Genomic DNA, 17,967 nt, shown 5'->3' on the forward strand with positions numbered 1-17,967 from the left:
TGAGGGGCTCCTCGCCGGTCTCAGGATAGCGGCAGACCTCGGAATTAGAAAATGGGTCATCAAAGGCGACTCGCAGCTGGTCGTCCGGCAAGTCAACAAGGACTACCAGAGCCTGTTGATGGAGGCATACGTCAAAGAAGTGAAAAAGCTGGAACAACGCTTCGACGGTCTACAAGCAAAGTACATCCCCCATGCCAAAAATACTATCGCCGACGACCTGTTGAAGCGTGCGGCCCTTAAGTTACCTGTGGAACCAGCGAATTTCGTGCTACGGCTCACCCAACCCTGCATGATGACATTAGCACGGCAAGAAAAGAGAAGGAAGTTGGACTCCGGCGATTACTTCCCAGCAGACCTGCCGGGAAATTCTAGCAAGGGTCCTCCCGGGAGAGAGGTTGCCGGGGAAGACCTCCAGCTTGTCTGGGGGGATACCACCCCGGCGGAAGACATGCCTCTGGTCCTTGTCGTAGAACCACACGCTCCGGGATGGGCACAACAAATCGTCATTTACCTTCAGACTGGGGAGCTGCCCGAAGAGCAGGAAGATGTAGACAGAGTAGCCCGTCAGTCCAATATGTATGAGTTCATCGATGACACTCTATATAGAAGACGACTAAATGGAGTGAAATTGAAGTGCATCCCCCAAGACAAAGGCCTGGAGCTGTTGGCCGAGATACATGGAGGCATATGTGGCTCCCACGTAGGGTTAAGAGCGCTGGTCGGCAAAGCACTCCGGCAAGGCTTCTTTTGGCCCACAGCCCTCGAGGATGCAATGGCACTAGTAACCATGTGTGAAGCGTGTCAGTTCCTTTCGAAGAAAGCTCATCAACCAGCTCAAGCACTCCAGACAATCCCTCTCTCCTGGCCATTTTCGGTCTGGGGGCTCGATATGCTCGACCCCTTTCCCTGCGCTGCCAGGGGTTTTGAGTACTTGTACGTGGCAATCGACAAGTTCACAAAGTGGTCGTAAGTGGAGCCAGTGAGGAAGGTGACTGCACAATCAGCCATTAAGTTCTTCAAGGGGATAGTCTAGCATTTTGGTGTCCCAAACAGAATCATCACAGACAACGGCACCCAATTCACAAGCCGCGCCTTCATGCAGTACGCCTAAGATCTCGGAAGCCGAATACGCTTTGCTTCTGTTGTCCAATCAAGGAGCAATGGACAAGCGGAAAGGGCAAATGCTGAAGTGCTGCGAGGGCTGAAAATAAGAACATTTGACAAGCTGCACAAACATGGAAGGAGCTGGGTTGACGAGCTGTCGGCGGTTCTTTGGTCGATCAGAACGACGCCAAATCGAGCCACAGGCTAGACACCCTTCTCCCTGGTCTATGGGGCGGAGGCAGTTCTTCCCAGGGAACTCATTTCGGATCGCCTCGGGTGCTCGCTCACGATGAGCTCGAGCAAGAGCAACATTGCCAAGACGACGTCGTGCTCCTTGAGGAAAGCCGTCTTTAGGCAGTTGTGTGAGCCTCTCGCTACCAGCAATCCCTGCGTCGCTACGACAACCGCAAGGTGCAAGCCCGAAGTCTTGAGGAAGGCAACCTTGTACTTCGGCACGTTCAGTCGGCCAAGAACTCAAACAAGTTGACGCAGAAGTAGGAAGGCCCATATCGGGTAGTGCGAGTCACCAGGCTTGACGCAGTCCGGCTGGAGACAAAGGATGGAATTCTTGTGAGCAACTCTTGGAACATCTAACATCTTCGCATGTTCTACCCATAGGGAGAGGCCGCCGGGTACACCGGCACCACCTTTTGTACAAGTCTTGCCGATGTTGTATGTAATCCTTTGTACAAAGCCAGGCAAAGACGCTAAGCGCAGTGAAATAAAGTTATGCATCGTCTAGATTTCTCATGACTAAAAGCATTCATGCATATAATTTAGGGTTTGGTGTAGTGCATAAACTAACAAGCACCAAGATATCTATGCTATTTTCTCTTCTATCTTACCAGAAAGGACAGGTCCTCCTCCACGCACAAGTTTGCCGGGGGGAGAAGAGGAGGACGCATACAACATACAGAACAAGAACGAGCCCGGAATCAAAAGGACAGTCAAGGTCCAAGTAATAGGTGACAAAAACTCCGAATAAACTCCTGGCTCAAGGTATGGCTCCCTACCAGCCCCTTCAAAACTCTTATATGGAAAACTTGTGCGCTGAAGAGCCTAGCCGTGGGTGCCTTGAATACTATCTGGAAGCACGCCTGTCGACTAGAGGCCTCTGATGGCCGCCTCGTTGAAAAGAGACGTGCTTGATAGTGCTAAGGCAAAACAGAGAGGCGACAAGGCGCCTCGCCGGTGGTGATGACTCCCGCAAGGAGGCCAAGGCCTATCTCCCGTGGCAGCCCCAGCAAGACATACCAATGGAAACACAACACAAGGATAAACCATATAAAGAAAGGGCGGCTGAAAGAAAAACACACCCAGTCGAGAAAACTAACGAGTATATTAGAAACGCTGATAAGGGCATTTTAAGCTCAGAAGTGCCCGTGAGTTTAAGATCACAGGGACACGGGTACGTGAAGCTGTCATTCCCGGCGGGAGCCTTGCACCCTCTCGAATCGGTCCATCTTGTTGACGATGGGCATGACGAGCTCTTCGAGCTCCTTGAGGTCCACGCCCTCCGGTATGCGCCCAAGGATGAAGCTCAAGATGTGGTTTCGGTACGCCAGTTTGGTGAGCACCTTCAAAAGAACGCCTCGGCACAGCCCGCGGGACTCGTCAGCAAGGTGTGCTGACTCAACGGTCTGGCGCTGCTTCAAAGCATCCTCCACACCTTCGAAGAACAAGGTCAACCGGGCACAACGGGACACCGCCGGGTCCGAAGGGTAGCCGAAGCCTTGGATGCCCATGGCGGACATCTGCGCATCAACCCTTCCGGCCGCGTCGACAAGACGCTCAGTCTACAACTCGACGCCTCAAGCATAAGCTGCGCAGGCCGCTGAAATGGACTTGAGCTCTTCGGCCTCGCCCTGGAGCTTCACGGCCAGGGCCTCCTCGCGAGCTCGAATGTCTTGGAGAGCTTCCTCCGAACAGGCTAGTTTCCCTTGCAGCGCGGAGACAGGGTTGTCGGTGGAGAGGAGCTTGGCGGAAGTATTGGAGGCAGCAGCTTGAGCCTCCTTCAATCTAGAGAGGGTCTTTTCCCTCTCGGTGCTGAGCTCCAAGACCTCCTTCTTGAGCTCGGCGAGGTTCTCTTTAAGCTCCCTCGCCCGTGCGGGAAGCTCCTCCTTGGCCCCTTCAGCGGCAACCGCCTTGTCCGCCATCTTCTTCAACTCTACGGCGAAGTCGGAGGCTTGTGTGGCAAGGGCATTTTTGTGCTGCTCCGCCAACTCTTGGGTATGCTGCACCACGAGACACTCGACCTCCTCGTCTTTTGCACAAAGGCGGGCGTTGAGCGCCCTCTCGCGGCCAGCAATGTCCTCCTCTGCTGCATCAAGGCTGATACGGTGGGAGTTGAGGCGGACCTCTTCTGTGGCTTGGTGAGTTTTTGCCTCCTCCTCCTCCTTTTGGATGTTGTAAAACTTTAGGAGGAGCTCCTCCCTTTCGGTCTTCGACCGGGCGTGTTCCTCCTGCAGCTCCTGGAAGGCTTTGGCGAGTTGTTCTTGCACCTAATCGAAGCACCGCTGGAACGCCTCCTCCCTCGCCTCAACAACTGCCGCTCGGGAGTCCAGTTTCACTTTCCGGGCGTGATAAAGGGCTTGGAGCTGGCTCAAATTGTCCTCCATGGACATGAAGAGCTGCTCCTCGCTGAGCTTGTTGCCGCCGGCATCCAGCCCGGTAACGACCTCGAGCCCGTCGGTGGTGGAGACCTCTCCATCAAGGGTCACTCCCGCCATGATCTCGCTGACGCAAGTCATCCCCGGCGGGCTAACAAATTGCCCCTTGCCTGCACGGATGTCCTCGCTGGAAGGAGGGACCGCTGAGGTGGAAGGATGGTCTCTGCCGGCTCCCTCGTCGACGGGCACGGAGCCCGCGCGCAGCGTTGCATCATCCGTGCCGACAACAAAGGAACTGCCAGCATGCCCTTCAGGCTCTTTGGCACTCTCCTCCGTCGAGTCCTGGGTGGTCTGGTCCCGCACCTCTGCCGCGGTCTCCCCGGAAGCAACCTTGTGAGCCTCGGCCGCGGCCTCCAGTGCTATCTCCTCAAAGACGAGGTCAACATCTGCCTCGCCCAAGCAAAAAAGGGAAGAGGAAAGAGCTTGAGGTCCGGAAAGATGAAGAAGGAAAGAAAGGGAAGGGAAGCGCAGGTGTCCCCAAACGGGATACTCACCATCGTCCAGCGGGGGCGGGGTGGCTGCCCTCGTCCCGGCAACGTCGGCTGCCGGCACGAGGTCCTCAGCCTCCAATCCTATCGGGCCCTCCTTTGCAGACTAGCACTAGCAGGGGCTCGTCCCCGTCTAGCGTGGCTCTCGAAGATTCTGCCTGCTGCCGGGCTTCCCCTGCACGACGAGTAATGTCATCGGTGAAGTCCACGTCCCTAGTAGTCGGCAAGAGGAAACAAACGATGGACCCACGCTGGGGGCTCTACTGGGGACTAACTGAAGTCGACTTCGATGCCCTGGGGATGCTGGCCGAGGGTCTGTCGCTCGCCGAAACCTTTGCTCTCTTGGTCATCCTCTGTGCCAGCGTCTCCGTATACCTGCAAGAGGCCAAGGTCAAGACAGGTCTCATGAGAGATAACAAGAATTGAAGAATGAAGGCACGAATACGTACTCTTCTTCCTCCTCCGAGATGAAGATCGAGAAGTCGAAGTTTATATCCTCCTCGCCGCCGGCGGGAGGAGACGGGCCTCTTGAGCAAATGGCGGGGACGAAGACTGGAGTTTGCCGCAACGGGAGCCTGGTGTCGGCGTGTCGAAGGACCCGTTTGGCCCTCCGGTGGCCCAAAGGCTCCGTGGCCTCCTCCTCCTACTCCTCCTCTGCCTCTTCATGCAAAAGGACAACGAAGGGCCCTAGGAAGACGAGGTGCCAATTTCCCTAGGAAGCGCATCCGCTGCCGCCGTCAACTCCCTGTCGTATTCTTCTTCGTTGAAGGACCTGACCTCCCCCGCTGTTGTGGCGAGAGCCCTCTCCTGAAGTCGGCTGGCTATGAATGCCACCTCCTCTTTGGTGGTGGTACGGATGAGCGAGACCTCCTCCGCCCTGGCGACCTTATCTGACAAGCGGTCAAAAAATGACAAGATGTCCTCATCCGACAGCTGAGCCCAGGTCAGAAGGACGCCATCGGAATTGCACTCCGGCATCATTGCCATGAGCGCGCTTAGGGCCTAGCTGGTGAATAGAGGGATAACGCCCGCCGGAAGCCGGAGCTTGGGGTCGAACTTGAACAGCTTGCCGCAGACGAAGGCGTGCTGCAGGACGGTCAGGTTGTTATACAACCCATGCCGCAGCCGCATTATGTCTTCCGCGTCCGAGTACGCCAACGTCAGCCTCCCCCTCTGTGCTGAAGGGTGGCGAGTCGCATTCGGATGAAATCAAACGCCACCATTTCCATTGTCAGCCCTGAGACTCTCAGATTCAGGATCCTGGTGACGGGGATGGCCAATTTCTCATTGTCTGGATCGAGGCTGCTCTAGTCATCACCCCGGGCCTCAATCTTGGAGGTCCTGGGCTCGCAGAAGGGCAGCAACCCCTTTTCCCGAATCCAACACAACTTCCTTCACCACTCCTCCCACTTCTCCCGGAGGGTCCCATCCAAATATGCCTCCATGCACCAGGTCCGCGGAATCCAGGTGATGGAGCCAGAAAGGGCGTCTCCTCTTTGGATACGAGGGATGAAGTAGTGGAAGAAGAGGGCGGTGTTGGGGACGATGCCGACGAAGTTTTCGTAGAGATGTGCAAATATCGACATGCACGTCATGGCATGCGGAAAGCCATAGGTCTGCATGATATCAACGAAGAACTCTGAGAAAGGTGGGCAGAGCCCGCAATAGTAGAAATCGGCGAATAACTGGTACTTATCCGGTTGTGGGCCCGATTCCCCGGTGTTCACGGTGGTGGCCGGATGCGCCCTCGTCTTCACCACCCACATGAAGCGGTAGCGCCTTAATCCCTGGGGGGAAGAAGGCGAGCTCCTCCCTCTTCTTCGCCATCTCCTTCTTTGTGTTGGCTGGCTTCCTCTTCTTGGCTCTGCTCCCCTTCGGCGGCATGTCGACGGCGGAGTGGGATGCTTCTAGGGGAAGCGGTTTCAGGAAGGAGAAGGGGGGAAGCAGAGGCTCAGTCTCAAGGAAGAAGATGATAGTGGCGGTGAGATTGGAGGAACAGGAAAGTAAGGAAGCAACTGCGCCCCTCGTTATTTTCCTGTATGAGGAACGCATGCCGGCCCTTGGTTCCCCAACTAATGGCTCCACGCGCACAGGGCTGCCTCGGCCACTGCACGCACGCCGCGCACCCTCCCACTTCGCGCATTTAATGTGCGGCGTGGTGAAAGAAACCGTGTAAAGGATCGATTCCGATAAGCCCAGCGGCAGCGAGTCCGCGCACCGCTTTGGGCCTGGCCCAACAACCCCTCTCATGCATGTGTGGCCCAGGCCCGGGGGTTCCTGTCAGTGCACTACAGACTATGTTCTCTAGTGCCCCGGACTAGTGCGCGGACACCGGCGGCCCCTCTGTAGCGGCAAGCCGCGTCGCTGGAGATAAGGGCGGAAGCAAGACTCACAAGCACCGCAAGTACTTATTTCAAGCCCCTCGCAAGCACTCGCTTGCTGGGAATGAAGAAGAGACCCTGGCAGGAGCTCCCTGCCGGGTAGATAGACAATGCCAAGGCGAGACCCTCCCGCCAAGGAAGGAGGACTGAGCCCCGGCAAGCCATCCTTACCGGGAAGATTGACAAGGCCTCGACAGGTCACCACCTCCCAGCCGAGAGGAACAAGAAGAACCCCCGACAAGGTAAACCTACCGGGAAGGAAGAGAAGGCCCGAGGAGAGGCGCGGGCCCAGGGAGCCTTCGCGTCCTATGAGCGCCTCCATCGACGAACACGCCACCACCGATGCACGGACCATGCGTCCTCCCACACGCCAACGCAACACCCCCAAGTTGCCACGTGTGGGTACGTGTCCAACCCCCCCTAACGAGGCCAGGAAAGTCTGTGGAAGCATTTAATGCACCGCAGTAACACTGTGGCTGTCGGTCGGTGTTGTTCCACTCGTGAACCCACCGTTCACTCGCTGAGCCACTGTGGTCACCCTTTGCCTATAAAACGAGGCCCGAGGCTCACTAGAAAGGACTTTTGGCTTTTTGACCAATCAAAAGGCTATAAGAGGGACCGATCTACAGTAGCCTCAAAGAATAACTAAACACATGCATGAGTAGGGTTTTACGCACCACGTGACCCAAACCAAGGTAAAAAAGACCTTGCCGGGCCCTGACTGTTGGTTCTGCTCTTGCCGCGACCCCTCTCTCCGCCAAACCAGCATAGGGGGACCTTTGAGGCCCCCATAGGTGTCGATCCTTTCACCGATATCTATTGGTAGTGAAAAGAATATTGAGCTACCTTATACATATACCAAAATTTGGCGTATGGTATCCCAAGGTATCTTCTTTTGATCTTGTTGGCTATTCCAACTTGGATTATGCCTGAGACAACGTTGATAGAAAATCCACCTCGGGTACATGTTCATTTCTTGGGAGATCTCTTGTCTCTTGGACATCCAAGAAACAAAACTTGGTATCCTTATCAACTTCCGAAGCTGAATACATTGCCGCTGGATCATATTGTGCTCAATTACTATGGATGTCTCAAACGCTTAAGGATTATGGCATTCATATTAGAAAACTCCCATTGTTGTGTGATAATGAAAGTGCTATTAAGATTGCATATAATCCTGTGAAACATTCTAGAACTAAGCACATCCAAGTGCGACATCATTTCATCCGTGATCATGTTGCCAAATGAGATATTGATCTCAGACATGTTCGTACTAACAAAGAACTAACTGATATTTTCACCAAACCACTTGATGAGAAAGTGTTATGTCATGTGAGGAGTGAGTTGAGCATCATTGATGCTTCAAACTTGAGCAAGACTCACTCGGATGCATGCAAGGGCATGAGTTGACTCACTATTCCTTGATGCCATTGATATTACAATCATATGTCTTGGAAACTATGCTCCCTTGTACTGTATCTAACCTTTTGTTGGTACTTGGATGAAATACACACCACACGGTTGCAACCAACTCCAAACAAAAGCAATCTTGACATAGCCAAGTATCATCAACCTATTTCCTCGGAGATTAAGCAAGAAGACAACACAATCATATCCTTGACAACACTATGATTATGAATTTCACTCATGTCATTTGGATATATTATATACGTCCTTGCGTGACTAACCATCGTAGGTGAAAAGTGAACAAAAATGACATGAATTGTTCCGAACACAAGATGATCTTCGTCAACCTTGAGCATCCACAACAAGTTCACCTACATGCTACGTCAACAACATCATTCGAAGGTATGTACTCATATCCTTGATAAAAGCTCTACACCCATTAATGGAGTAAATAAACTCAAGTAATATGAAGAGATTGATTTGCTTAAGCACGTAATAGGAAGCTTAACGACGAGTATGACCTATGATCAAGCATCCTTGCATGACTCCTCAAGTCAAATACTCTAATATAGGTAACCCAGTCACCGCCCCACATCTAGATGGAGAATATCTTATGGTTCACATTTATCTTTCACATTCTTAGAACCATCCCTCTCTCATCTATATGTGTGTATTTAGAAAAAAGAATCCTACATTTTGTTTAACTTTCTCAGTTGGAATTATCATTCTTTTTACACTATACTTTTGAATCAATACTTTCAATCAACCTAGTTTCTGTTAAAGAGTTGATTATCATTGCAAGTCGGTTTCACCAGATTGGGAAACTCGGTGCAACCGATTTCTCCGAGACGACCAAATATTAATCTCGGTTCTATCGAATCATTATGCCTCCGTGTCTCCGATTTTTCTGACTTTCTTTCTCTAATAAATCTCTTCCGAACTATTGTCTTAGGGGGAGACAACTTCTCTAGGGGGGAGAAAAATCTCAGTGATCCCATGCAATATAAGAGGGTGAATTATCAAGGATCCCTACCATAGGGGGATATCATTCAAGTACCTCTTATCCATACCTAAGGGGGAGAACATTCGTTGAGCCCTACAAAATATCTAAGGGGGAGAAAAGCTAAATTCAAGGAACCATTACAAAAGAGAGAAGTATCAAGGATCCCTATCTCGCGATGAGCCCTTGCCGACTGCCTTTCTTGTTGGTAATTATGCCAAAGGGGGAGAAATATCATCAAAGCTTCCATTCAATGAACCTACTTATAGGGGACACATATCATCAAGAGGCTTGTACAAAAAGAGGGAGAAACAACATTAAGGGGAGATACTTGTATCAAACCTTACACATTAAGGGGGAGAAAGATAAACATGGGTTTAATGGTTTGAACTTATTTTCCCTGCCTGCTACCAATATCTACATACTATGATTCAGGGGGATAGGAAACTTTACATATTTTATGTTTAGGGGAGAAAAGTTCTTGTTCCTCGGAGACATATTCTTTCAACAAATCTCGTCTTCAATATGTCTTCAATTTCTTGGTATCTTTGAAGTTCTTTGCATCTTTACAATAGGGTACTCTTTTGTTATCTAACATTTCTTTTCCTAAGTGTACTTCTATGTCAAGACGCTTAAGATTCTCAAGGTAAGTATATACATCATATCCTTGTTCATTATAACCTCTTGTTTCTTGCACATATTGTTTGCAAGAGGGAGTCTTGAACATGGAAGTCCCTCATTCACATATGTTTGATGCATATAGCCAAGATACATATGACTTGTTTTGTCCTTCTACATTGTGTGTGCCAATGCATTCGAAAGCAAGTATCCTTTAAAGGGTTTGCACACATTTAGGGGGAGCTTGTACTAGTCATATATATGTCCAAGTTGTCATATCCTTATGAGTATCTTTATTTGAAGCTTTGATTGTATGTTGTCATCATTTACCAAAAAGGGGGAGATTGAAAGCACATATGCTCCCTTGGTTATTTTGGTAATTCATGACAACATACATTGCCTCTTCGACTAACACTTTTACCTAGATATTTCAGGTTTAGTCCAGGAAGAGCTATGGCTTAAGGTTTATGTGGAGATGCCCCTAGATGCAAGAAAGGAATAAGATTGGCTCAAGCTTCAAGATAGACGACTCTTCATTTTATTTGTGAGAAATCACTTTTGAGTCCATAGGAAATTCGATACTATTAAAAGGGGTGAGGTAGTAAAATGAACTGATTGCTCAAATGCTCAAAGTTAGACACCAAAACACTCAGTCATTTCCCTACATATCCACTCTGTCAAGTTCCACATTCACATATTCGGTGTCACCAACATTGCCACATCGGACCCACCGAGTTTGAACCTAAGCCAGAACCCTAGCCATTCCCACCAAATCGGTGCAACCAAGACTGGAACGGTGTTACCGAGTTCAGTGTGACCAACTGCCAACATAGCGAAAATCAGAATTTCTGAGTTTGAGTATCGGTGCCACCGAGTTTGGCCATTTGACCGTTAGTCACCTTTTCGGTCTCACCGACATTCAAATGCTCACCACTTTAGTGCTAATCTGTACCACCGAGTTGTCCATTTTGGTGTTCACCGAGTTTTCTCTTTTGTGTGTAGCGTTGGATTTTGGCTGCTGCTTATATATACCCCTTCACCCACCTCTCATTCGTGGGAGAAGCACTCAGAACACACACACTTCATTTCCAGATCCATTTTCTGAGAGAGAACCACCTACTCATGTGTTGAGATGAAGATATTCCAATCCTATCATTTGAATCTTGATCTCTAGCTTACCCAAACTGATTTTCACCAAATCAACCTCTCCTACCCATACATATTCTATGAGAGAGAGATTTGTGTTGAGTAGACTATCTTTAGAAGCACAAGAGCAAGGAGTTAATTGATCTACCACATCTATTACCTTTTGGTGGGTGGTGCCTCCTAGATTGGTTAGGTGTCTCTTGGGAGCCTCCTACATCGTGTTGTGGAGTTGAACCAAGATGTTTGTAAGGGAAAGGAAATCCCTACTTCGTGAATATCTACCGTGAGTAAGGCTAGTCCTCCATAGAAGGAAGTTGTGGTGGGATAGACAAGGCCGCTTCTTTGTGGAGCCTCCATGGGTGGAGCCCTCCGTGGACTCTCGCAGCCGTTACCGTCCGTGGGTTGAAGTCTCCACCAACATGAACGTACGATAGCGCCACCTATCGGAACCATGCCAAAAATCGTTGTGTCAACCCCTTGTGTTTGATCTCCTAAACTCCACTCCTTTACATGTGTAAAGTATTTACTTTTCCTTCGCCATATATGTTGACTAGCATGTGTAGGGTGCTTTAGACTTGTTAGAACTGCTAGATTTCTGCCCTCCTAGAAATTGGGTTAAGCCAGAAATTTTATCTTGACAAGTAGTCTATTCACCCCCCCTCTAGACACATCTTCTATCGATCCCTCAGAATGGTATAGGTTTGCAGGCATGACATGGCCTTTTGGTAGAAACCGTCCAAATAGTATCATCATTGTGTCATAGCATTCTCTTCCCAAGTTGAACTGAGCCTTGAGAGCCATTAGTTGTGCAACGACATCCAGCTGACAAAGCTCAGTGTGCTCGTGGAGAGGACGTTTTGAAGACTCCGACATTTCATAGAAGGACTTTGCAGATTCCTCCATCTCTTCATCTGAATCTCGAGCATCATCAAAGTCTTGCACCATGTCTTTGACCCCAGTACCTTGCAGGTCGGTGCGGCGATGAACCACCTCTGCTCTGGTGCGTTGTATAGACTCACCATGAAATGTCCAGACCGTATAATTAGTCTTAAAATCCCTCTCTATAGGTGTTTAATCATTACAGCCTCTATCTTGTTTTTATAGTTGTCCCACTTTGGACAGGGGCAACAGTTTGTTTCATGGCCATTTGCAAATGCAGCTTTCACAAAGTCCTTGGTTTTTAGAAACCATTCTTTCGTCATCGCTTTCTGAGTAGGGTGACTGGTGTACATGGACGCACGATCACTCATCTTTCCTAGCTACAAAACACACAACAAATATATATATATATATATATAATTCAGCATATATATTCATGAGTTAATCAAGTTGGCCAGTTTTATTACGTCCATCCAACCTACATGCTAATAAGTAAAGATAAGTCCTAATCCCACCCGAGTATGTGTAGATTGGGTTCGTTTTCCCATGCTCTGCTCTGGATCCAATGAAAAATTTCGGCAACACCTCCCCGTTGTTCTCCTGATACACGTCTCATCAATAAACACAGAGGATATGTATATCGAAAACAACAGGGAGGCACCAACGAAATTATGCATCCGATCCAGAACAAAGCATATGGGAAAACAAACCCAATCTACAGATAACCAGGCTGTCCATGGATAAAGTCGGACAATTCGGAAGAATCAAGATTATAAATATATGCAAATGCATGCATATTTATAATTGTAACCCTTTCGATTGGCAGACGCATACTAGTCATGCATATTCATAATTTCATGTACCTATAACTAGCGACCGACACAAAGAAAATTAAGGGTCGAGGAGGAGTTTTCTTTTGTACTCACCCACGAATGCAGGGGCATTGATCGTCGAACGTACGAGAAGGTCTTTGAGAAGCAAACCTTGTAGCGACGAGACAACTGCACATGTAAATCCACCCGATCAACACAAATATTTTGTGTGCATTAATAAAATGGAAAAATATATGACCTAACACAAATATATGACCTATATAGATGTCATTTAGGGTTCCATCGACGTAAATGAACCCCCTAACTCACTCGTCCCCGACGCCCTCAGGTATAGCGACGCACGGTCGAAGGGTCAGCACGCCAACTCATCCGGTTCTGGAGACCTCTCCTCTCTGCCTCTCCCGTCTTCTCTGAGAATTCTCCTGGTGAGGTCCGTGACCGGCAGCCTAACACTTTTCGGTCAACAAGGGGCCGAAGAGATGTCCAGGGTCGGTGGTTGAGGTCAGTGGCGTTGGGGGCAGCGTACTAACAGCTCCACGGAATTTAATGTCGGGGTGTCGAGATGTCGTGTCGCGGCGTCGTGTCAAGGTGTCGGGCTGTCGAGGTGTCATGTCGGGGTGTCGGGGCATCGTGTCGGGGTGTCAGGGTGTCGTTTTCTTATTCTTCCTCTTTTGTTCCTCTTCTTCCTTTTCTTCTTCTTCCTCTTCTTCCTCGTATTCCTTTTCTTCCTTTAATTCTTCTTCTTCTTCTTCTTCTATCTCTTCTTCTCTTCTTCTTCTTCTTCTTCTTCTTCCGTCTTTTCGTTTTTCCTCTTTTTATTCTTGTTCTTCTTCTTCCTTCTTTTCCTTTTTCCTCTTCTTTCTTATTCTCCTCTCTCCTCTTTTTCTTCTTCTTCTTCTTCTTCTTCTTCTTCATCTTCTTATTCTTCTTATTCTTATTCACTTGGTATCTAGCTGGCTACTAACAACTAACAACTAACATAACTAACAACTAACCTAACTAACAACTATCAACTAACACGAACAACATCCAAAATTTAAAGGGGTATTACCACTAACAACTAACCTAACAAACCTAATTTACAGTAGGTAATTAACAACTAGCCTAACTAAAGTAACTAACTTAATCAAAAAATTAAACGAAAAAGGTGAAAAATAGGGACACACGGGAGGGCGGCTCTCGGGCGATGAGGACGGCGCATGGAGGCCGCTGTAGAGGAGGAGGGTGCGCCGGGAGGAGGCGATGCGCTTGGAGGAGGGGGCAGTGGTGGAGGAGGGGCGGCGCGGTGGTGAAGGAGGGAGTCGTGGGGTGGAGGCGGCGTGAGGAGGAGGGGGCCGGGGCGATGGTGGAGGAGGGGGCACGGAGAGGAGGGGCGGTGGTGCAAGAGGGGGCACGATGGTGGAGGAGGGGATCGCGGGGAGGAGGAGGCGGTGTTGGAGGATGGGGTCGCATGGAGGAGGAGGTCACGGGGAGGAGGAGGGCGCGATTGTGGAGGAGGGGCGGTGGTGGAGGAGGGGGCGAGCTCCAATAGCGGTTCACGCGCAGGGAGGAGGGGAGGGCGAGCTCCAGCAACAGTGGGGGTTTCGGGGGTGAGAGAGGGAGAGATCCGTTAGGGGAAAGGGGTGTAGGGGGTGGGGGCACTGGCCGTTAGGGGAGAGAGGGGTGTGGGGCTGGGGGCGACCACGACCGTTAGGGTGCCATCCTCTTTGATGTCGGCACCCCGACGGCGAAGAGGTACCACGCAGACAGGAAAGATGATGGAGGTGGTGGGGGCGACGGCCATTAGGGCACCATCCTCTCTGCCGTCTACCTGATGCCTCTTTGCTGTGAGCTGGAAGACGACAAAGTTCTGACTGTTGGCATTGGCTCTTTGTCGTCTGCCTGATGCCTCGTTGCCGTCAACTTGGAGATAACAATGTTCTGACTGATAGCAAATTGGGTCTTTGCCATCATTCTGCTCTTTGTCGTCCGATTTGTGGCAGCGGATGGCAAAGAGGGTATTTTCGATCAGCCAGGAGACGGCAAGGACCAGACAGATGGCAAATTCTGTTATTCGACTGGTGCACTAATTTATCTGCGGGACCAAACACCTAAAGTAACTAAGTGGCTCCTCGACAGTGGATGCAATAATCACATGAATGGTGACAAGAATCTAATGATGAACACGCCATTAGCTCCATCACATCTGAAGGATATTAGCTACGGAGATAAAGAAAAATAACAAGGTATTGGGTCTAGGTAAGGTTGAAATCTCGAAGTACCGACACATGGACAAAGTCATGCTTGTCGAATACCACGGATTCAGCTTCATGTCAGTCTTAATGCTTGGTGATCTCGATATGATTGTCATCTTTGGCAAATATTCTTTCGTAGTCCTTATGGAATCTCACAAATCCAAAGTGTTTGAAGGATTTAGGAAAGGATACTTGTATATTATTAATTTCTTTACAGCTCCACAACAGGCAACATGTCATGGCTGATGCACTAAGTCATAAGTATTATTTTAAATATCTGATTTTCCAACAAAGTCAACCACTTCTCTATGAGGAATTTCGGAAGCTAAACCTTCACATTGTTTCACAAGGATTTCTTTCCTACTTGGTGGTGAAACCTACTCTTAAGGTTAAAATCATAGCTGGCCACAAGTTTGTTAAGGGTATATCCCGGATCGAGGAGAATATCACTAGAGGAAACGCTAAAGATTTCTCCATTGATGATCAAGGTGTTCTGTTCTTTCATGACCGTTTGGTGGTTCCAAAGAGCAAACGTCTGCGGTAGTTGATCCTTAAGGAGTCTCATGAATCTCCTCTCATGATTCATCCTCGTAGTACCAAGATGTATCATGACCTACATCAGAGGTTCTTGTGGACTAGGATGAATAGATAAATTGCTCAGTTCCTTGCAAACTACGATGTTTGTCGTTGTGTTAAGACAGAACATCAAAGCCCTTCTGGCACCCTTCAACCTTTAGCTATTCCTAAATGGAAATGGGATAAAGTCGGTACGGATTTCATCACAAGATTTCCCAGGACCAACAAAGGGAATAATGCTATCTTTGTGGTCATTGACCGTCTTTCCAAAATCGCTCATTTTCTTACTATTTGAGAGAATATAACTACTAGCTAGCTAGCGGAGTTATATATTTCCCATATATAGTGTCTCTTCATGGTATGCCTTTGGAGATTAACTCAGACCATGGAAGTATCTTTACCTCTCGTTTCTGGGAAAGCTTCCAAAGTGCTATGGGGAATCATCTCTCCTTTAGTACTGCTTTCCATCTGCAATCAAGTGGTCCATTTGAACGAGACAATCAAATCTTGGAATATATGCTTAGATGTTGTGTTATATCTTTCGGCATGAATTGGGAGAAATGTCTTCCGTTCGCGGAATTTGCTTATAACAATAGTTATCAATCAAGCCTGGGCCAGGCTCCTTTTGAAGTTCTCTACGGATGGATGGCAGGTCCTTGAAAGATATCGTCTTCACCCTCAATTGGAAAATCAATTTTCTACAAGGCCAAGTCTTCCATCTTCAAAACCAAATCTTTTAGTATGAAGCAAGGTTTAAAGGAATGAGGTTAGCTACCAGTTGCCGGACCCGGGAGACTCGTGCATCCGCTTATAATGGTGAGCCACTGCCATGGAAGACGGAGGACAAGTTTGACGCTACCTCATCATCTACACCAACACCTCCATTTTCGTCACCAAAGAAGGAGACTTGAGTACACGGCTATGGGAACTCCCCTTGGCTTGTGCCAAGCATGGGAAAGGTGCCCCGGTATCGTATCACCATCACTCTTATTATCTTTATCCATCTTAGTTTGATCTTTAGCTATTTTTTGATTTAGTCAAATAAAAGTTTAGTTCGGTCCATCTTTTCGAGTGCTAGTTTCGTGATTTATCTATCTATCTATCTATCTATCTATTTAATCGAGTGAGAGTTACATAATAAAGTTTAGTTTGAGTTTTCCTTCTTCACTTCTTGTTGCAATCAAAATAATGGAATATAATGAAAAATATCAGATGCTAATTTTATAGTAAGTAGTGACACCACATAAGGAAAAATATAAGCAGTAAAATTTGTTGAAGATTCATAAACATAGCATTGGTTGGTAATGCAACACATGAAAGAATTAATTAGGGAAGAGAAGATTTACATGAAAATACACTGTCCTTGACATCTTTTATGATTGTGAGCCCCCATTAATTATAGTATGCCAAAACTGTTGACATTGTACAAGGAAGAAAACATAATGATTTATGTTTGTTCACATTCACATAGAAGTTATATTGTTATAGATCGTCTAAGATGTGGTGCTTGCCAAATATCACATAGAAGTTATGTTGTTATAGATCCTCTAAGATGTGGTTCTTGCCAACTATCTTTGCTAGCCAAAACTCCACACTAACTAGAGGTACTACTTGTGCATCGAAAACGTGAAACCCAAATCCTTGTTTTAAGATTCCACCATACCTATCTATCGATTGAGTAAGATCCTTCAATTAAGTTTTCATCGGTGCACAAAGCAATAAAAATTGCATCTAAACAAGTTTGATCATTTAGTGTAAGGGAAATTAAGAGTTGTACAAACTTGTTATGGCGATAATAAAAGCGACGAACCGCGTGATAAAGGTTACCATCACAAGGGGCCAAATAACGTAACGTTCATTTGCACTAAGAGGTTTTACATACAACCAAAAAGCACATGACCACCTCAGGTTGCCTCCGTGAACAGACTATATTTTACTTTTAAGCAAGAGTCAAAGTATCCTTCTCTACTCCTTTTTGTTTTCTCCATTGCAAGCATCATGTGGCAGGGAAAGATCTAAGCATTTATATCCAGATGAATGTGAATGGATATGACTGATTATTGTTTACATCGCCCTTGAGTTGAATATGTTGGGAGGCGACAATATAAGCCCCTCTCTTTCTATGTGTTCGGTTGAAACCTTTTGTTCATATGTATGAGATGAGTGTTAGCAATGATAGAAGATTAAATGATGGTTGAGTATGTAGACTTTCTTAAAAGCTCCGGTATTTGACCCTTCGTGAAAATGTGATGAATTTTGTTGCAAAGTCGATTGAAAAGATAGTATGTTAGTTTTTCTTATTTATAAGAAGTTCTTCATACTTCGATGATGAGATGAATCATTACTTATTTATAAGAAGTTCTTCTGATGAAATTTATATGACAAAAATGTTGTGATGAAATATTTTATAAAATTTATTTGTTGTTATAATAATGAGCATGATTCTACTATGTCTATATTTTGTTTTTAACGACACGTCTCTCTCAAAGCAAGTGGTCAGGATTTTTGTTATCGGCATTCGCTTGAGGACAAGCGAGGTCTAAGGTTGGGGGAGTTGACACGTACATTTATTGTGTTTTTACGCATTATACCACTTTGTGGAGTAATTCTAATGCCTTTTATCTCATAATAT

The sequence above is a fragment of the Hordeum vulgare genome, chromosome 7H (assembly GCF_904849725.1).
Source record: "Hordeum vulgare subsp. vulgare chromosome 7H, MorexV3_pseudomolecules_assembly, whole genome shotgun sequence".
NCBI classification, from domain to species: domain Eukaryota; kingdom Viridiplantae; phylum Streptophyta; class Magnoliopsida; order Poales; family Poaceae; genus Hordeum; species Hordeum vulgare.